Source organism: Astatotilapia calliptera, chromosome 4 (assembly GCF_964374335.1).
Source record: "Astatotilapia calliptera chromosome 4, fAstCal68.1, whole genome shotgun sequence".
Taxonomy (NCBI): Eukaryota; Metazoa; Chordata; class Actinopteri; order Cichliformes; family Cichlidae; genus Astatotilapia; species Astatotilapia calliptera.
In genome coordinates this window covers 20,827,251-20,849,001 of record NC_137425.1, presented here as the reverse complement: position 1 = coordinate 20,849,001, position 21,751 = coordinate 20,827,251, and the positions used below count along the sequence as shown (strand labels likewise).

At 42.5% G+C, this 21,751-nt stretch overlaps 2 pseudogenes across 2 annotated transcripts; one reads left to right on the top strand and one right to left on the bottom strand.

The window, feature by feature from the left end:
• The first annotated feature begins 2,932 nt into the window (after positions 1 to 2,932).
• Positions 2,933 to 7,615, top strand: LOC145428300 (peroxisomal reductase activating PPAR-gamma-like; annotated as a pseudogene). Its single transcript, XR_013908576.1, has 7 exons — positions 2,933 to 3,070; positions 3,563 to 3,737; positions 5,196 to 5,309; positions 5,427 to 5,637; positions 5,812 to 5,904; positions 6,003 to 6,155; positions 6,576 to 7,615. The product of XR_013908576.1 is annotated as a peroxisomal reductase activating PPAR-gamma-like (transcript).
• A 2,244-nt stretch (positions 7,616 to 9,859) lies between these two features.
• LOC145428299 (protein cramped-like) lies at positions 9,860 to 20,917 on the bottom strand (annotated as a pseudogene). The gene is made up of 18 exons (XR_013908575.1): positions 20,529 to 20,917; positions 20,281 to 20,434; positions 19,745 to 19,828; positions 19,519 to 19,567; positions 19,202 to 19,287; positions 18,639 to 18,762; positions 17,708 to 17,789; positions 14,987 to 15,928; positions 14,521 to 14,692; positions 14,173 to 14,345; positions 13,991 to 14,065; positions 13,805 to 13,886; positions 13,519 to 13,629; positions 12,723 to 12,880; positions 11,866 to 12,052; positions 11,431 to 11,598; positions 11,045 to 11,194; positions 9,860 to 10,123 (listed from the first exon to the last, which is right to left on the bottom strand). The product of XR_013908575.1 is annotated as a protein cramped-like (transcript).
• Between the last annotated feature and the right edge of the window lie 834 nt (positions 20,918 to 21,751).

The window sequence follows — 21,751 nt, the reverse complement described above, 5'->3', positions numbered from 1 at the left end:
GAAATCACTAATCACAGTAAGGGCTGCAGGGATTTGGTTTGCATTCTTCAAGAAGAGTGTGGTGTCATTGGCTAACTGGCTGATGACGAGCTCCTTATCAGCTATGGTGATTCCTTGTACAACACTGTTTGAACTATTAGTTGCAAGAATTTGTGTACAAAGTAAAAATAAATATGGTGAAATAGGACATCCTTGGCGAATAGCACGTTTCAGGTCAAATCTCGGGGTGGAGCCGTTAATTATTTTAATAGAACTATTGCCATTGGCTTATCATTTTAACTGTAACACTGTTCAATCTCAACTTTGCACCTACCGTTTTCATCATTTATGTCACAAGCATTTGTAAGTGCAATTTGTTTGGAGGCACAATCGTCTAATTTTTGTGTGTGTGACAACATTTCTGCATCTCAAGAACGGTTTAGTTTGGACTACTTGCACAATTTTGCGCTTTAAACTGACCTGCAATTTCGTTTGACTAAAAACTTCACAGCAGACATTTGCCCAAATTTCTGGAAGCTTTCTGGGGTGAACACAGCCTCTCATCAGTTTAATATATGAAGTGCCAGATCTTTATTGCATGTCCACATCTCCACTCATGTGACTGAGGCCTGGTATCAGCTTGGCATCCTTTCATCTCTCTAGCCTTTTAGTTAATTATGCCTTACTAAAAACATGTACAACAGAGAGCACAATCTGTGATTAGGTATTGAAACAGCTGTTTACTCCCCAGATGTTTGTGTCCTCAAAGAAATTCCATTTTGATTTATGTGAATGTATTGTGCAGGTACTTTCTCTGCTTCGCCCTCATTGCTTGCTTTATCTGAGAACATAATCTGCCTTCTTTTAGCTTGGGGTAGGCCTCACTTTATGTTTTAAATTAAAAAGCTTGAAGACAAAGTGAACTCTGGACAAGCGTGCGGCCTACCTGAAGCCCAGGTGGGCTTGTTGATAATCACATTTTCACACTCATCTCGGGGCACATCCATGGTGTTCTGGTGCCAGCCTGTCCCCTCTGTTTTTGTGGGGGTTTTCCCCACATACGAAAATGGCCGCTTCTGCCTGGAGGGAGTTTTTTATTTTTGCTTTGCAGCTGCACAGGATCTGTTTTAAACACTTCTATTTTAGGCAATTTTATAATATTTTAGACGACAGCACATAAAACACTGTTTGCTTGGACTGAAAACTGACTCACAAACAGGTTAGAGGCTCCACCCATAGAAGACCTGCAGGGAAAGATTTAATTAAAGATGCATCAACAACTATAACAAAAAAAGAATCCTATTAGACATGATTTTAAAAAAACAAAACAGTTATAGTCCCTGTTTACAACACCACACAGGTTGGAAACTAATTCTTGCAAAAATAATGCTTTCTACACAATTGCCCCAAGGGATCAATAAACTATTCTGATTCTGAAAGTCCAGATCACAATCCACACAACGGTGTATTCTTGGTATCCTTGGGAAATGTGTTGGATAGGTCTCAAATGTGGCCGGAACTCACATCTACATCAGAAGTCACATGAGATGATAAACCGTACCTTGATTTGATTTATAAATCGGAGTGTTATGGTCAGACGAGGCAAAGATTGACCTGTTTGGCCACAATGACAAGAGGTAAGTTCAGGGCAGTAATGTTGAGTCTTTAAAACTTAGTAACAGTGTTAACCAGGGTGGTAGCATCAATAGCTACAAAAAGCATCTGGTTGAAGTACAACTTACTAAAGGACATTTAACCAAATATTACTGGGGGTGTATGTATATATTTGGGCCTATATATACTTTTGACCCTGTGTGGATTAGAGAAAATCCAAAATAAAGAAGTCTTTTTTTAAAAGTCATTAAAGATGTACGCTGTATAATCATCCCTTGAAAAAAACGTTACATTAAAATCGTTTATAATTATATTTATAAAGCACAAATTTTAACTTGCAACAGCCTTAGAGGTACATACGTTTGACCTCGTGTAACCTTGGATTAGAGAAAGTTCAAAACCAGTTCAAACTTGTTTACCTAATTTTTGTTCATTTTAAAGAAATTAAAAATGTGTGCTGTACAATCATTTCACCCAGGACAATTCAAAGAGATCATGAAATTAAAGTCCATAGTGAGTCCCTGTAAACTTCTGACCTCAGCTGTATTTATTCACACTCAGGATGTCTGCATGACTCTGAGTCAACTTCCTGTGTTTGTGATGCAATTTCCATTCTGAACTTCTGAAGGGCAGCACGGTGGCACGGTGGTTAGCACTGTTGCCGCACAGCAAGAATGTCCTGAGTTCAATTCCAACATCAGGCCGGGGTCTTTCTGTGTGGAGTTTGCATGTTCTCCCCGTGTCTGCGTGGGTTCCCTCCGGGTACTCCGGCTTCCTCCCACCGTCCAAAGACATGAAGCTTGTGGGGATAGGTTAATTGGATAACCCAAATTGTCACTAGGTGTGAATGTGCAAATGTATGTGAGTGCGAATGGTTGTTTGTCCTTGTGTGTTAGCCTTGCGACAGACTGGCGACCTGTCCAGGGTGTACCCCGCCTCTCGCCCTATGACAGCTGGGATAGGCTCCAGCGCCCCCCGCGACCCTGAAAAGGATAAGCGGAAGTGAATGGATGGATGGATGGACTTCTGAAGAATATGAACCTGACAAATACCCTACAATTTGTAATAAATAATAAAAAATAAAGTAAACTAAGAATTTTTAAATAATTAAAAAGAAAAACTGAAATGAGATGTAGAGCACACTTCTAATGGATCATGTAGCAATGAAGAAGATAGCAGCTGATTAAATAGGCACTAGTGGTTTAAAAAGACCTCTAAATATAAATGTAAAGCATTAATATAGCAAATTATCAAATTATGAGCTTTACGAGAAATAATAGCTTATTTCCTTATTTGTTAATCATTTGAAAGAGCGCATTTTGTTAAGTGCATACTCCAGATCAGACGGTGGCGCTAAAGCGACCAAAAGCTGTTTTTCTAACCGTCAATAAAGACAAAACAGAAGGAAGAAGATCAGCTAAAAGAAGAGGAGACACATTGACACATTACTGCTGCTCTGCTCAGCAGCTCGGCTCAGGTGAGACCTGTAAAAAACAGAACTACAAACCAACACTTGTTAGTATTTGCTAGAGATGCTAGCTGTTGTTAGCTTTAGCCTCAGTAGCCGTTATTTTGACACTGCCTGCGCAGAACAAGCTAGTGCTAAACCCAGTGTGTGCATGTGCAAGGTGTTCACCTGGCATACTGAACTGTACTTTTTAACCATGCGAATATTAATGTGCTAAGTGATGCATGTATTTAGTTAACATTTGCTTAATAAGATTGTCCGAAGTCTGGTGATATCAAGTTATTGGTTGTTGCTAGCAGGTGGGGCTTAAGTGGTTAAGAAGATAAAGGAAGATCCATAACTCCTACTGTTCTTATTACAATGAATTACCATTTAATTCCCCCGCTTTTTTGGCTGTATGTGTGTTTATTATTGTCATGTTGGTAGTTGCATTCAGATGGACTTTAAAGGTACAGTAAATAATTTCTTATAAGGTATTTACTGATTATTTTTTACCTGCAGGTAGCTGGTGATTGCCAAGTAATGGAGCGTGTGATGGGAGGAGGAATGCTACCGGTGGTTTTAACCGGTTTGGGAGTCGTATTGTTGTACCGGATACTTGTACGTCTCAGAAAAGGGGCTTCAGTCCAAGGTGCTGTAGTGGTCATAACTGGGGCCAGCTCTGGACTCGGGAAAGGTCAGCCTCCATTCATTCATTTCAGCTTACATGTGCAAACTCTCTAAACCATACTGCTTTAGTGCTAGTAGGCTTTTATTTAGATAATGTGCAATCTCATTCTTCAGTGTTGTTGTGCAGATGCCAACATGTAGTTGTAGTTCTTTATCAGATTTGGACATTGTACTGCCCGTTGGTTGTCTCGGACCAGTCTGCGTGCGATCAATGGGAAATTAGGATTTAAACATATATACGTATACATGAATCATTTTGTCCCATTTCAGACACCAAACACTCTTTGATAAATTCCTGGTCAGAGAGTGGATTCCTGATTTTTGTAGGAAACCACATTACAAATTTGTCACTTCTATTTTGAACATGAATGCTATTTTTTTACTTTACAAACACATGTTTGTGAGCGAATGCATCTCCTCTGTAAGTGTGCCTGATCTTTTGTTTCTGAGAGTTTCTAGCCCCGAAAGATGTCAGCTGACCTTTAAAAACAGGAAAGATTGATACGGAGTGTAGAGTTTTTAACAGGACGTAGACTTCTCAATATTTAATTACTGAAGTCAGAGGTAAAGCCATGTGTTTAGTTTGTGGAGAGCAGAGTGCTCTGTTTATGGATTACAGATTGAATCCCCTTTGTGAGACTAAACAGAGAGAGAAAAGAGCTGGACTGTTGCTAGCAAATCTGCGAAAAGCAACAGGACTTTTCACTAAGCCTCACACATCCAGGGATGGAGCAGGCAAGACCAGCTTTGTGATTTCAAACAAGCCATCCTCTGAGGAGTTTATCAAAGAGTGCTTGGTGGCTGTGGATGACAGTTGTGATGACCCAGCCCTGTTAATGAATTTTTTACATGGGACAACGAAAAGAGTTTAGCAGCCACAGGCTCAGTAAAAGGGACTACCAAGGTTTGTTTGTTTGTAAACAACTTACACCTGTCAAAATCTGACAGGGAAAAATGTGGGACTTTTAAAGCAGATGCAAGATAAAGTGACTGAAATGAAGCCAGAAGTAAAATTGCTTTTTTTTCCCGCTGAATCGTACAGCAGAAGGTGTTGTGCAAGTCAGTGAACCATGCTGTTGGTGTTGTAACTAAAACCGTTAACTTCAGTTTGTTGCACTGTTGATTCACTGGATGCACTTGTAGAAACTCAAGACGGACTAGATTCCTGTAGCTGAGCAAGAAAAAATAATTAAAAATAGCAATAGCACTTATTTTAAAATAAAGTTAAGTCTTTTAAATTTTGCAAAAATATGGACATTTTGTGCACAATTGTTTTGGGGAATGTTTATTATATCATGATAAAAATGTTAGCAGTTTTCTTCTATGCTTATTTCAGTTTTATAAAGTGCTCCTGGTAAGAATTAAAGAGATACTGAGCAGATTTGAGTTCAGCTTAGTGGTGTGGCTCTCTGCACCCACCCCTGTTTTATGCTCACTAATCTACAACGAGAATTCTGCATTGTAGAGTCTGCGCGGGTCTTCCACGCTGCAGGTGCACGGCTTGTGTGGACGTGACGCAGCTCGCCTGCAGCAGGTGGTCCAAGAACTAACAGCGAGTTCAGCAAACACACAGAAACTGGTATGTATATACACACAAAGGAGTAACACAATAAAGTCTGGTCTGTCTGAACTATAGCTTAGCCTCTAAGGATCCATTTGTAAAGAGTCGTTTTGTTTCGCTTTGGTTATCCACCAGATTCACACTCCCTGTACTGTTGTCTTCGACCTGGCTAAAACAGACACGGTGGAGAGAGCTGCAGAAGAGATCCTGAAATGTTACGGACAAGTGGACATCCTCATTAATAATGCTGGAATCAGTTACCGTGGCAATATACTAGAGACTCACATTTCAGTTCAGCGGGATGTTATGGAGACAAATTACTTCGGGCCCGTTGCTCTTACACAAGGTTTGTTTAATCTTGTTGGTTTCAGCGTACGGGATGTTTTCATTTATTTTGGCTTGTGGTTGAAAGAGCCGAGCTAAATGTGAAGTTAATAAGTCATTTATGTAGAGATTTGGGTGAAGATTATCATGAATATGAGTCAGCCCTCTCTCTTTCATTTCTTTCCTCTCTCCACAGCTCTCCTGCCTTCCATGGTTCGCCGGCACAGCGGCCATATTGTAGTGATTAGCAGCGTCCAGGGGAAGATAGCCATTCCTTACCGGTCAGCCTGTAAGTCGTCTTTGATTAATGCAAACAAACACAACATGAGTTTGCCAGCAGGAGGAGGGTAACTAAAGCAAGCCTCTGATTTGTCTCATGCTGGTCAGATGCTGCGTCCAAGCACGCCACCCAGGCCTACTTCGACTGCTTGCGGGCAGAGATGGAGCGCTACGGGATCCCAGTGACTGTGATCAGCCCCGGGTACATCTGAACCAACCTGTCGATCAATGCTGTCACAGGAGATGGATCCAAGTATGGAGGTGAGGCAGTGAGAGGATGGAACAAAAGAGTAACAGTAGCAAAAGCAGCATTTTTAAGAGTCAGCTGGTAACAGGTGATAAATCTCAGAGTTATTAAGGTGGTGTTGGAATGTGTGTGGATCTTTGATGCCAGCTGGGATTTTGTGTTTTCTTACGGATTTTTTTTTTGACTAAATAAGGAAAAGACTACAAGCCAAATGGATTTTTATAACTAAATAATAAAAGTAAGAAGCAACATAACCAGAGTAATTTATAAGTTATTGTAGGGTCTTTCTTACCTTACATTAAAAAGCACCTCGAGGCAACTGCTGTTGTGATTTGGTACTATATAAATAAAAGTAATTTGAATTAATTGAAGTAATCTGTACTCTCTTGTATCAATGATGCAACATGTCTCTTGTCTTTGCAACTACCGCTCAGTGTTGGACAGAACTACAGCTACGGGCTGGGACCCCAGGGACGTGGCGTGGGAAGTCCTAAAGGCTGTTCGTCAGCAAAGTAAAGACGTGGTTTTGGCCGGCCCTCTGCCCACTGCTGCAGTATACCTCCGCACACTCTGGCCTGCACTTTTCTTCAAGCTCATGTCCTCGCGCGCTCGAAAGGAGCAAAAACCTAAGGATAAGTGATGTTCGAGCTGGTGAGGTCTAGGACCTGAAATAAGCAAGACTTTGGAGGAAATGAGGAGATCTGTTTTATAACATCTGGGACAGAGCTGGAGTGGGTTTTTGTACTATTCATTGTTTAATGTCTAATTTACATGTTGATATTGTCTGTCATGTCTGAGAAACTTTTACCCTTCCCACCCAAAAACAACAAAAATTGTTGGCAAAAGCCTGCAGTATCACATTTTGCAGGCTGGTGAGAAGAGATGGTTTAATTTGAACTCCATAATTTGGGACTCCTGATGCAAACAGAACAGCTTAAATAAACCAAACTGTGGTAAAGGAATCATGTCTGATGTTTTGGCAGAATGTCTACCCACAACTGTGTCACTTACTCTCCTTTAAAATATCTACTGTGGTTACAAAGTCAACGTTTGCCAACAATTTCTCATTGAAAAATGGTGCAGCACCCGACCTGTTTCTGGGTCATATTTTCCATGCAGTATGCAGAGCACATCACTGAAAATGAGTCACTTCAGCACACGTACGTGCAGTCGAGTTTTTGTTTCCGGCTAATATTCTTTGTCACTTTAAAGTGTCGTCTGGATTGGAGCATGATTGTACTTTTATTGGGAGCAGCGAGGAATTCAGTGTGGAGTCTGTGCGGATAAACCACTCATCCATCTCTGGAGAAGCTGACAAACCTGTCAGAAACAAGCCCAAGGCCAAAGACCGAACTTTGTACAAGCTTGCATATGAACTGCTGTGTATCCCCCAAACACAGTGAATACAAGAAAACAGGCAGGTTTTTATAACTATCTTTATGCACAGAATAAAACACCTTTTACAAACTGAAAACAGTATTTTTTTTTCCTCCTTTCTTGGATGTCACCTTAAATTAAAACAGAAAAAACACTTGTCTCAGAAATATTAACAATAAATAGTCCAAATAATGATTTACATTATGTTACAAAAGCGCAGTGAATACTGGAATTTCCATTTGTACAAATACATCCTTCAATAGGATTCCTTATTAAGAATCATCTAGTGTGACAAGATCAAGCGTTTCCAAATGTTCACAAACTAACACCACAGGAGCGCTTACATTTGTTAGATCGTCTTACAATCTCGTTTGTGGAATGACAAAGAGGTCTAACAGTTTACACCAAACGGGTTCACACAGCTGCATAGAGATGATGCTGGTTGATCAAATTAAATGTGAAGGCAATGAGTCTGTACTGCATGAAAAATTCAGAGAAACGATGTCTGCTTCTGTAACATGCAAGAGCCACTCTTTAGTCATAGTGTTTTGTTAGCATCCACTAGTCAGAGGAAAGTAATTTGGGGGCATATAATAAAAAACAAAAATTAAAATAAATGGAGTCAACTATGGCTTTAGTGTTTCATTAAATTAACCGCTCGCTCTTATGGAGTGTATTTCTACTGGGAACTCAATAGTAGCCAGGACATTCATAATTCTAGTTTGTCAAACAAAATGAATGTGTGGCTGCAGCCAGCTCATTTGTTTGAACTAATTAGGACGGCAAGAAAGCAACAGAACTAAGGAAAGTAAATGAGCAACATTGTTAGATTTCCTTGTAATCGATGGCGTCGGCAAGAGAGCGCCCACCTGTTGTGTCAGCGTTACTGAAAACGACAGCAAAAGTAAACAAAGACACGCCCTCCTTGCTGTTGATCTGGCAGCTTCAGGTCTGGATAGGTCACCTTTTAAAACAGCGCAAGCCTGAATGTATGTTAACAGACAGGCACGCATCAGAGTGCTGCCGCTCACGCGCATCTTTTTGAGTTGTTCATCTCCCTTCATTAAAACCTTCCTGTGCAATTCACGCTCACATCTACAATACAGGAGGGAAATTCTCCCTATTGCAGCTTGCGAATGAGGAGCTGGGAAAGCGCCGAGTCAAAGGAAACGTTTTAATGTGAACGTTCCTCAAGGCTTTCATTCAGACGCAACAACCATGAAGAACAGTACATTACGCACATTATGCTGTTTGTGGCTATAAGCACTGTCAGCACAGACTCTTTAAAACATTCTGATTCAGTCTCCAAATACCACACGTGTGAAGAGGGCTTAAATATCTAAAAAGGTATTCCTGTTTATGCAACAAAATCCAATATTTGAACTTGCATCTCTGCACACAAAACTAATGAGAAATGAATGCAACAATAAAATAATTCCAATAACATTTTCAGCATCTGTGGAGCTACCCAAGTGGAGTCAACCAACAAGCTGCCATTTTTTATTTGTATTTGTTTGTTTTTTTTGTTTTGTTTTTTTTGTTTGTTTTTTTTTAAATGTGGGTTTGAGAAATGAAGAACCCGATTCCAAACACGTGTGACTACAACACAATCTGTAACACCTGAACTCATAAGAGATGAGGAACAAAAAGAAAAGAAAAAAGGAGGCCAACAGGAAAAATGAACTTCTACACATCACTTTGTTTTGTTCCACTTTTGCTACTGAACTATGCCAAGTATCTCTTTCTCACCGACATTACTTTTAATAAAAATCACAGTCCAGTGGCTGTTTGCCACCAGCTGATGATCTGAACTGCACATTTTGAGCGGTCAGCCTTACAGCCTTTAATACACACGCACACACAGATACATTCATGCACTCACACACCGAGAGCAGGAAGAGACATGAAAGATCAGATATTTTGTTCGGATATGGCATAGTATTTTCCTGTACATGAGGTTGTATCTTTGTAAACTCATTTGTTTTATCTAAAGTGTTTGTATTTAAAGGGAATTGTTCCTTAGAGAACAGTTCAGTGAAACCAACGCAACTCGCTTTTGAACAATGGTCACGGTTGACCACCTATTATTGCACTTTTACAAACAGGCCATGGATGGCTTTGAGGGGGGATGGGGTTGGCCTTTCTCCCCAGTCTTCTTTCTCCAAACAGGGAGAAGACAGAGAGGAAACCTCTCCTCTCCTCACTTACAGTACCTCTTGTCACCAACAACATGATGCTCTAGGTGAGCAAAGTTCTGCCTTGGTCTCTTTTTAGGAATGGCCTGCTTATCGACAGGTGTGAGAACCAGACGTGGTAAAAGTTGGGGTAATTTGCAGCTGCTGGCTGCAAATCGGTTTTGAATTTCTAGCAGTAGTCACTGCTTCCAAGTGTGGGCCCAGAAGTTTGTGTCTCTCTCTCCTGGAACTGTGGAAATGCCTGGAACTGGCTGTAGATTAGAGGTACAGATGACCATGGCTTGGTGGAGTCTTCCTCAGGGAGGTGGAATGGAGGGCTCAGTTACGGCGAGCTCCTGAGCCAGATCATTGAAGCGAGCGATGTAGTCTATGCTGCTCTCACTCATCATACAAGCAAGCTGAGAATCCATCTGCAAGCAACACCAAAGAGCTTTCAGACTGACAACAAGGGCAAATCCAAGAAGGAGAAAAAACCCCCAAAAAACAAGATTTTTCCAGACATCCCTCGAACAGTTTCATACTTTAGGTCAAGAGTGCAGGGGGGGAAAAGTTCATCACATCAATATCTGTCAATGAAATTAAATTATTTACTGAAAAAGCAGATGTGTTAGTCCAAACACAGGAGGCAACAGTCACCGGGCTCTATTCACCTCCCAGGCAGGTTTGGGCCCCATCCCAGGAAACAGGTTTAAGCTAACAAGTCTGCGTTTGTTAACCCTGAGATGAATCACTTAACACAATCTGAACTAAACCTGCTCACTGGCAGGTTATCTTTAACAAACTTAGAGCTTCTCTCTGCCTCATCCCCTCCTGCCACACCTGAACCAGCTAACTGACACTCCCGATTCATTTCTTCATAAAGTCGCTATCAAAGCACGCAAGAGAGCGAGAGAGAGCACTAAAAATGGAAACGTGTTCACAGACTGAGATTCAGATATTAAATGCTGTCAGCATTTCAAAAGGTATGGTGTCTGAATCTCAGGGTGTGACTCAACAAGTTTTTCATTAAAAATCACCTAAAATTTGGTGGATCAGCCCAGAAGCTGATCTATCCAAAAGGTACCATGTGGTCCCTAACACAACCGGCTCTGGGTCAGAGTCCACTTGCACAGCAGGACAGATCCAAAAGGGGATAAGAACCACATTTTCAGAGTGGATATAAATGCAGGTTATTTTTAAAATGGGAAGTGATGTTTTTACATTTACATTTTAGAGACTAATTAATAACATATAACATGTTGGTTGCTGAGATTCAGACTGTGTTGTGTTTGTGGCAAGTGTTGCTTCTCAGTCACAACTTTCTTTCATTTAATCAACAAGCATTTACTTACCTCTGCCACATCAGGAAGGCCACGGGATTGAATCATGAGAATCATGAGAATTGCAGTCCAGGAGGCTAGGACCGAGTAGAGCTGTGCCACTGGAGGGGCCAGTGGGGGTTAGGGTGGTCCGTCTGCCCTTATCAGGAGAGACCATGCTGGCTGCAAGGAAAATAAGAGCAAAAGACTGAGTAAATGGCCTTTCATCATACAGCTGTGTTAGTAATATTGGGGATTTTACAAACAAATCTTTGTAAATGTTGACTGCACGTGCTGCTGTATGCAGCATTTTTAGTGGGAAGTAATGATAAAAATACATCCACTTAATATTCTGTTCTTCTTGGCCTAAAATGTAACTTCTGGCACACTCTTGAGAAAGGAAGCAAAAAAACTCTTACAAAGGAGGCATCCCAGTGTGGAGTCAGACGAGTCGCTGGGGTACCACTGAGGGTCGTGGCTGGGTGAAGGGATCCAGCCTCTGGATGGGCTGAGCGAGGGAGACGAGGCCAGCAGTTTGGAGCCGTCGCTGTTGCCCAGCTTGGCTGGAGAGAGAGCAGCCTCCTCACCTGCAGTGCAGCAGGCAAACAGAAATGAGATATCAGCGATTAAACTCAGCAGGCTCAGATGTTTAGCTGCTTGGATGTCAACGTGCACTCTTTTCCACAACCTGCAGAGGAATTAATGCTGTGGAGCCACAAAGCTGACCTCAGTGGTAATTACAAAACCTTTCTAACCTACTCTCACTTTCCATTTCACTAAACAAACATCATCAAGCTTTATTTAGCAGTTTCTTGTCAATATGGCTCGGGTAAGACGTCTGCACGTGCACACACCGTAATGTGTGGAGTTGATGGCAAGCTCGATGATGGAGTCGCTGATCTGCGTTTGAGGTTCTCCGGGGGTTAGAGCCTCTTCAGGAGGGCCTGGGAGTGAGATATCAAGGAGCGAGGCAACGCTCGGGGGAGAGAGGAGTGAGTCTCCCCCGCCGGTGACTCCAGGAGACGGAGGTGGTACGCCATTCTATGGAAAGAGCGATTTAACTTAGCACATCACATTTTTTTAAACCATTTATTCAAGCATAGCTGACAATTTTCTTTACCAAATGGTGATCAGCTACGACTGGAAAACAAATGAGGTTACGCAGACTCACTGCCTTTAACTAAGCCAAGTGTTCCCTCACAAAGGTCCACTGTGAGCAAGGAAACGCTCTGATGGCGATACAAACAGCTTTATTTATCCCATCAGGGCAAACTGTTTGGAGCAGCTTGTTTTTAAACCGTAACAGACAAATAAACAGGTGATCATGAATATGACAACTGTATGCAAGAATAATGTCTACAAAGAAAATCTATAAAAATTACTAAATCATTTGTGAAGTCTTGTACGACAGATGCACAGTAAAAAGAAAAACATTATGCAAAACCTGGCCTACACCGCACAGATAAACAGAAAATCATTAGAGTGAGCAATAACTTTCATTAAAGTAAGATAAATCAAAAACTGACCGTTTTAAATGTAACACTCCAAGATGGTAATGGGCAATAGCATTTATTCTAATGCCACAGGCAAGGAGGAGACATCAAATGAAGGAGGGTTCTAGTCTGTGTGTGTGTGTGTGTGTGTGTGTGTGTGTGTGTGTGTGTGTGTGTGTGTGTGTGTGTGTGTGTGTGTGTGTGTGTCTGTCTCTGACCTCTGGAACATTTTGCTGGTGGAGTTGAGAGTCTGGCTCAGCATCAGCAATGGGAGTGGTGGCGAGAAGAGCGCTGTTATCCACAGTGGAAGAATCCACCTCCCGACAGGGACTGCCTGGGATGATGCCTGCAGACTTAGCTGCCAGGTCAATGGCACCTGAAAGTATTAACAGTTCAGGCAAACGAGAGATTTGTCATATCGCTCCTGATAAGCATCAACAGCAACAGCATGTGAAGAGCAGAGCAGGAAGAAAAAAAAAAAAAAGGATGGTCCAAGGTCTTCTGGAAAAATGTTTTTGCTTCTGTCGTCTGCACAGAAATACTGTCTGTCACTGACCTTCTCAGAGTTCTAGATTTTGACACAGGAATCTTACACAAATACAACTTGGACCTTAAATATGTTTTTAAGCAATTTTATAAAATATGTCTGTGAAGGTTCTCAGTCATCCAGGTCATCGTAGTCAAAGGAGCTTACAAAGAAAAGCATCTGGACTTCTTTAAGTTACTTGAAGACGTTTCACCTCTCATCCGAGAAGCTTCTTCAGTTCTAAGGTCAAATGGTGGGGAGTCCCAGATTTAAACCTAGTGGGAGTATCCCCCCACAGAGGGACAAAAGGACCCCTGATGATCCTCTAATCGCCTGAGCCAAGGTGTGAAACTGGGTGCTTATAAAAGCAAAGTTGTTGACCCCATAAAAACAACAATATGTAATTTTTTTGCAGTATATTTGGTGTAGAGTTTATCAATATTTCAATAAAACAGAAAAATGTAGTAGATAACAGAAGAAGTCCATACTAGAGAGCTGGCTGGCCCCCGCAGAGCTGGATGTTGCTGGGGTTGTTTTAGTTTGGACAGAGCGAGAGGAAGGAGCTAGTCGGGGATGGATCGGCCGGAAAGATCCAGTTCCTGAAGGAAGAAACAGGAAGTGAGAGAGCAGACAATTACCAGAGGGTCTTGCTGAGAAAGAGAAATCGTTTTTAGCTGTGATTTCATTAATGCATACTGTAAAACTACGCCCTAAACATTTCCAGCCTCAGCTGACGACATATTCTATCGTTCTGTCCTGCCATCTGAGGAGTACCTGTGGCAGAGGAGTTGGAGAGGATGGAGAAGGAGCAGACGTGTTGAGGAGTGTCTCCTGTAGTTCTGGGCAGCAGTGTTCGCTGTGAACGAGAAAGAAGTGGCCAAACAAAAACACACTTAGGAAAACCCGCCTTCCACCCAACCAAGCCCAGAACTGATGAATGGATAATGATCTTGCTCTCACCTGAACTACAAGTGGTTTGCGAAGTTGTCTGTTCCGAGGTTTTCTCTGTCTAGAAAGGAAAAGATCTGACTGCATCTGTGAGAAAAAGAAAAGAAAAAAGCACATATTAATGCTCGTTAATACATGAATTATGTCTCTGTACAGTTGGCATAAACAAAAAATGATGCATTATTCTGGCTTACACTGATCGAGTCGAGCTGCTGTCTGAAGGCTAGCTCTGCCTCTTTGTTAGGGGAGAACATTCGGTTGTGCCGTGAGCTGTTGGGTGGCAGCGTGGTGGGTACTGCGAACACGCTGCTTTCTGATTCGCCAACTGCAGTAGAACCCAGCAGAGAGCGGGTAAGGTTGCGCCCACCTGAACAGGATTGAAACAGATGTGGTGCCACATCAGGAAAGGCAGCTATTTGAAGACAACTTCTAAAGAGGAAGCATCGGTGCTGCATAATTACTTCTCGCTGTTTAATAACTACAGCACTGTAAGTACAGAAAAGACTTTATCACAAAAGCCAGCAGGAGAGAGACATAAATACCTCCAGCACTTGGCAGCTGTAACTTGGGCATGCGCAAAGACGCCTGCGGCCGCCCACAGCTGGGGCTACGGGCGCCTGCAACAGGACCCTTCGCCGGAGGTGTGAGGACCTGGTTTTGCTCCTCCTGATAGGTCTTGAGGGGTGATGTGGCTGTGGAGCACAGCTCTGGAGCCTGAAGGAAAAGACACATGATATGCTCCTATCTCGAAATAGCACTTTCATTGAAAAAGACAAAAAAAAACCAAACAAAAAAAAAAACCTGTGGTGTTCATAGTACATAACCAGTAACATGTTTTTCATCAGCTGGCTTTGTACGGAATATAAACTCTTCACACTGCTGCATCTTAAAAATGTTTAATTTTAAGCCTTAATGCCACTGATAATTACACATTTTTCATCTTTTCAACTTGTAATTTAAACAACACACCAGGCCACAATCTTGGAAGACAGAAAAGGGAAAACTTACCAGAGGTTTGGGGTTGACTTCAGTGGAAACCAGCTTGAGTAAGCAGCGCAAAACTCGATTTGTCCTGTCGGGCTTTGGCTGCACTGAGGCTTGTCCCTCTTCTGAGTTGCTGGGTGGAGCTGTGACCGGCTGCCACTCGTACTCCAGCTGCAGCTTGCCTGGCTTCCCAAACATCAGGTACAGCTCGGCCAGGGTGACGTTCTCTGCGTCACGGGCGCTCCAGCCTTCCTCTCTGATCTGCTCAACGACCCGTTCTTTGGTCGCTGGTGGGGAAGCTTGCGACACGGCTTCGTCTGAGCCAGTCACTGGAGGTTTGACTGAAGGAGGCTGATTTGCCTCCGAGGAAGACGCGCTGGTGCTCTGCTCCTCTTTGTACTGCTCAGCGGAGCCATCGGCACCACTACATGACCTGTCCGTGCTTCTGGTCATGGCTAAACCACCACTGACCTCAACGCCAGTGCAGGCCTTTCCTGGATCAGAAGATCCCATCCCATCTCCCTCTTCTCTGACAGTCAGCTGAGAGGAAACTGGGACACAAGGGGACTGAAGTCTCTTCTCCTCTACCTTTGCAGAACTGTCTGCTGATGGATCAGGGTTGGGGGTTTCAGTTCGACGAGCATCACCCGTTATAGTCAGTGAAGCACCAGCAACAGCAGCGCTTCCCCGCCCAGATTTGCTGCCAGTTCGAGGTTGTGGAGCTGCATGGATGCCCAGGATCTGGGCAGCTGGCAACTCCTTGGCATTAGGTCGGCTCTTGCCACTCTCGATCCAATGGACAGTGCAGGACGCTTTGGAGTGAACCACACGTGCCACCCCAGGCAGTGTAGTCAATGTGCAGCTCTCAGCTGGAAAAAGAAAAAGTTCTTCCTTCTGAGTTATGCTGGGAGAGGCTGTGCTGGTCTGGTTGCCTTCTAGAGCCTCTCTCTCCATGAGACTCTTAAGCTGAGTTTTCAAAGTTAAGGACCAGTTTATATTCGACACAAGCTGGTACAGTGGGGCAAAAAAGTATTTAGTCAGCCACCGATTGTGCAAGTTCCCCCACTTAAAATGATGACAGAGGTCAGTAATTTGCACCAGAGGTACACTTCAACTGTGAGAGACAGAATGTGGAAAAAAAAAAAATCCATGAATTCACATGGTAGGATTTGTAAAGAATTTATTTGTAAATCAGGGTGGAAAATAAGTATTTGGTCACCTCAAACAAGGAAAATCTCTGGCTCTCACAGACCTGTAACGTCTTCTGTAAGACGCTTTTCTGTCCCCCCACTCGTTACCTGTATGAATGGCACCTGTTTGAACTCATCTGTATAAAAGACACCTGTCCACAGCCTCAAACAGTCAGACTCCAAACTTCGCTATGGCCAAGACCAAAGAGCTTTCGAAGGACACCAGGAAAAGTATTGTAGACCTGCACCAGACTGGGAAGAGTGAATCTACAATAGGCAAGCAGCTTGGTGTGAAAAAATCAACTGTGGGAGCAATCATCAGAAAATGGAAGACATACAAGACCACTGATAATCTCCCTCGATCTGGGGCTCCACGCAAGATCTCATCCCGTGGGGTCAAAATGATCATGAGAACGGTGAGCAAAGATCCCAGAACCACACGGGGGGACCTGGTGAATGACCTGCAGAGAGCTGGGACCAAAGTAACAAAGGTCACCATCAGTAACACACTACAACGGCAGGGAATCAAATCCCGCAGTGCCAGACGTGGTCCGCTGCTGAAGCCAGTGCATGTCCAGGCCCGTCTGAAGTTTGCCAGAGAGCACATGGATGATACAGCAGAGGATTGGGAGAATGTCATGTGGTCAGATGAAACCAAAGTAGAACTTTGTGGTATAAACTCAACTCGTCGTGTTTGGAGGAAGAAGAATACTGAGTTGCATCCCAAGAACACCATACCTACTGTGAAGCATGGGGGTGGAAACATCATGCTATGGGGCTGTTTTTCTGCCAAGGGGACAGGACGACTGATCCGTGTTAAGGACAGAATGAATGGGGCCATGTATCGTGAGATTTTGAGCCAAAACCTCCTTCCATCAGTGAGAACTTTGAAGATGAAACGAGGCTGGGTCTTCCAACATGACAATGATCCAAAACACACCGCCCGGGCAACAAAGGAGTGGCTCCGTAAGAAGCATTTGAAAGTCCTGGAGTGGCCTAGCCAGTCTCCAGACCTCAACCCCATAGAAAATCTGTGGCGGGAGTTGAAAGTCCGTGTTGCTCGGCGACAGCCCCAAAACATCACTGCTCTCGAGAAGATCTGCATGGAGGAATGGGCCAAAATACCAGCTACTGTGTGTGCAAACCTGGTAAAGACCTATAGTAAACGTTTGACCTCTGTTATTGCCAACAAAGGTTATGTTACAAAGTATTGAGTTGTATTTTTGTTATTGACCAAATACTTATTTTCCACCCTGATTTACGAATAAATTCTTTACAAATCCTACCATGTGGATTCATGGATTTTTTTTTTTCCACATTCTGTCTCTCACAGTTGAAGTGTACCTCTGGTACAAATTACTGACCTCTGTCATCATTTTAGGTGGGGGAACTTGCACAATCGGTGGCTGACTAAATACTTTTTTGCCCCACTGTATATGCCCCAGAAAGCAGCATGTTAGAGCAGTACATTTCTAATATGTACACTAGGAATGAAAAACACTCTGAAGAGTTTTGCATACATATTGCACTGTAATGTTTTTTTTAAAAAGGATACAATCCACTGGTCATGATAAGCCCACTTCTGTTTCAGATACTCTATGAGGCTGGAAACTTTCCTGTGGAGCTCCACCACCATCCTGAGAAAACAGAAAAAACATTTGATGTCAACTTTGCAAAATACAACACTACCAGGTCGAATACGTCTGACATAAACTACTTCTACATTTTACACTTAGACTACTGTGGATCAAATTTAATAGAGTTTTCTAAAACCGAAATAATCCTGTGTGGGAAAAATCAAAACGCCAACTACGTGCTCCAAAAATAACTAAAATAAAACAGAAATGTTCATTAATGTATAGTTTTACTATATTTGTTTTGTCACGTTTGCAAACAAATGCATACTGACATTGCTGTAATTCAGCCATTTTCACAAAGTCTTTACCCTTCTTCAACCTACCCATGATAAATAACCCTTATTATCATAATAATTAAACAAAAAAACAAAAAAAAACCCCTAACACTGAAACCAGTAAAAACGAAACTGAACCTCAAAAGAAGCAAACCCAGTCTGAACACTAACTGAAAACTGAACTGAGAACAAAAATTAAAAATGAAAGAAATAGAGTTTAAACTTTGAACAGCATCATGTCTGAGGGTGTTTACACTTTTCAAATTTCACGAGTTAGCTTAAAAAAAAAACATATACACACATATTTAATTTGCACAAAAAAAAAAAAAAAAAAAAAAAAGAGCTGACCCAGAAAACGGTGGAAAACATGCAAACCATCAAACTGAAATAAGCAGTCTGAAGCCAAGAAGAGGTTCTTAAATTAGCTCAGGCTTTGTTGCATCACCATGGCTTGAACTAATAAAATAAATAAATAAAATAATAATAGAAAATGAATTAATGAAGGTATGACATCTCTCCGACTCTTGGATGTTATGCTTTTGAAAATATATTGTGGTTCTTATCCATGTCAGACCTGAGGCGAGGGTTGTGGGCAAGACTCTGAACTCGGGCCCAGGAGTGGTTACTGCGTGGCTGGAGCTCCACTGCCACCTTCAAGGGCAGACGCACCGGCTTCTGGTCCTCTTCATCACTCACTCCTGCAGGACACAAAATTACAGATTCAGCCACTATAAGAAAAGCCCAAAACCTATAAACTCAACTATGCTCTCTCACTTAATCAACCACGACAAAATGAAAAGGCAGCCATCAATCTCGGTGGGATCCATTCACAGATTTACATACAACAATGACAAGAGACAGTCTTTTTCTACCCTTGATGAAAGCAAATATTTTCAGTAAGTGTGATGAGTGGGTGTTATTGAGCAGAGGGGTTGATGACAGCTGGTCAGAACAGTCATCTCCTTCATCCTCCTCACTTTGCACCCAAAGTTACCATGGAAACACCACCAGCCCACTTGATGCCATGGTTTTTGTAAAAAAGCCCCGCCCCCGTGAACCCCCCAGTCTCACCATCAGTGAGGTTTTCAGTGCTTGTTCTGTAACGCGTGTGCTGGGTTTCTGCAGGCTCATACTCACCATCTGGATCACAAAGTTTCTTCAACGCTCGGCACATTGGAGCTTTGATCCGCAGGTTCCTCCCCTTAGAGCGCACGGTGGTGGCCCTGGTGGAACAGAAGAATCTTTATTCATATATGTTGTAAGCTCTAAACCTTGCCGTGCCACAGAGAAAGCATCTGACTACATACTGTCAACTCAGCCCTCAGATTTGTTTTTCATACTAGCAAAGTGCTAATCTGTATCTTTCCAAATGTGATCTAGTGCATCAGTTTAAAGTATCACAATCCCAGATGTGTACGTAAACCCACTAGCCAAAGCTTCTGCCACAGACTTACCCTTGCTGGATGAGTTCGTTCAGCTTTGCCACATTCTTATCATCCATCACTGTCAAAGACAAAACACAAGACAGCTAGTTAAGACATGCTCCTCAGGGGCAACTGCCCCGAGCCACAGGGATCATCTGGAGTTTAATCACATCCCCTGTGTCCACAACCAGCAGAACAAACAGCAAAACACACGCAGTCTACATTGCATCCAAGCGCTTTCACAGCCCTCACTTACATCCTCCAACTTTTTTGCGAAGCTCGGCGTAGCAGATGAGGCCGTACAGTTCTTGAGAAGATTTCTTTAACACCCTGGAGTACACTGAGAAGGAAAGGAAGCACAAGTCACAACACTGGTGGAGGCCTGTGCGTGCTACATAAAGATAACATGAGAGTAACACTGGGTGCTTTTTGTAGGGGAAAAGAGCTCCAGCTTATCTGGTGAACTTCTTTAACATATGTTTTGCTTGCTAAAAAACAAAAATGTCAGTGTGAGTTCTGTTGTAGGAAAAAATAATAATATATGTGGCTGTTTAACAGCATCTCTTCTTTACTTCTCATTCACAGTGTCTGCAGTAAGTAGCATAACTGAAACAACTAAACACAAACCTAAAATAAACCAATTAAGATCAGCCTAAGACATCACCTTGTTGTATGAGTTGTACACATTTTTATGAGGCGTCATTCGATAAAGTCATTACAGTGTACAAACTTCATATTTGGGGATCAAAAATTCCAAGGTGAATTAAGAGAGAGAGAAAAAAAGCAACTCACCGTTAGCGAAGTCGATGTGTTTGGAGATCTTGTGCCAAGTTCGGTAGTAAAAGTGGCGGACCTGTTCCTTGTTCTTCACCATATTTGCTGGCTTGCCTCTCTTCTTGTACTTCATTGCAATGTTGTTCTGGATGGCCTCAAAATCCTTCCCGTGCTGGGAACAAAGGAGGGCAGCCGTGAATCTACGACGTCAAAAGATCTACACATGGTAAACTTTTAACTTGGTAAAAGGTTGTTGCAAGCTTTACCTCATAAAGACCCTCAAAAAAGCTGTTTTTGTCCTCGGCGCTCCAGGATTCCCACTGCCGACGGGCTCTTTTCTGGTTACCAGCTTGTTCTTCCTTCTCTGTAGACCCTTGGCCCTTGGAGGTCTTGGATACTCCCCCCGTGGAGCTGACCACAGGCCCGGTCTGCCCCACCACACCCTGGGAAGAGGAGCCATTCTCTGCCCCTGTTTTAACACAGAAACATTCAGAGGAAAGGCACAACTTAAATATCAGCTCACCACCCTGGCTGTTTTTTATGTCATAACGAAAAAAGGTTGATCTGAGGTGTGTGATTTGCGAGATGTTAAAATACATGCACACAAAGCCACCCACTGCCATTACAGCGCACAGAACCTGCAGAGCTTCCCTCTCTGTGGTTAAGCTCTGGCAAGGAGACAGGAAAAGCAATCAGTCCCTATGGTCAGGTCTACATTACACAGTTCCAAAACCAACTCATGGTGGGCTCCACTGGCCAAGTTTTCTGGCCCAGTACTGTGCACAACACCAGGAGACATTAGCAGGAGCACCCAGAGAGTTGCTGTTGCAGTACTGTGCTACATTATAAAAATAAATAAATAAAGAAAAAAAAGTGTTGTTTTTTTTGTTTTTTTTTAGCCCAAATGGGTGTTAATTTACAAACACAAGCATGTGACTGGCTCACAGACAATAACCTAGATGTGTCGCCTTCAAAATAGAAGTGCACCGATATAGCATCACATAAAAATAAGTGAGGCTTTCTTAGTCAGACAGTCAAACGTTTGTGCTCAATCTAAATATAGTTTCTGACACAATCAGAGCTTTTCTGTTTCAAACAACAAAAATCCACCAGTCATACCTGTCAAAGGATACACAAGTAAATAATATTGTTTCTGATCTGATCAATGGCTGCTGTTTTGTGGACAAAGCAATTTTAAAAGGAAAAATGTACAAATTAAAATCACAGATGTATAATGTACTGAAATATTTTTCCAAATAAATTCCACTTTTCAATGAGGAACACACAGATTACTGGGTGGCATAGCCTCATTAACAAACTCAAAAACCACCACCACCTTACTAAGTCTCAGCCCCACCCAAAGCTGTCTGTGCCTCCAGAGGGACAGGTAGTGTGGAAACCCAGGAGGTAATGCCTCGTCTGCATAGATAAACTGACACCAACCAGCTCACACTTAGCAAATACAATACTATTAGTGATTGGTAGCCTA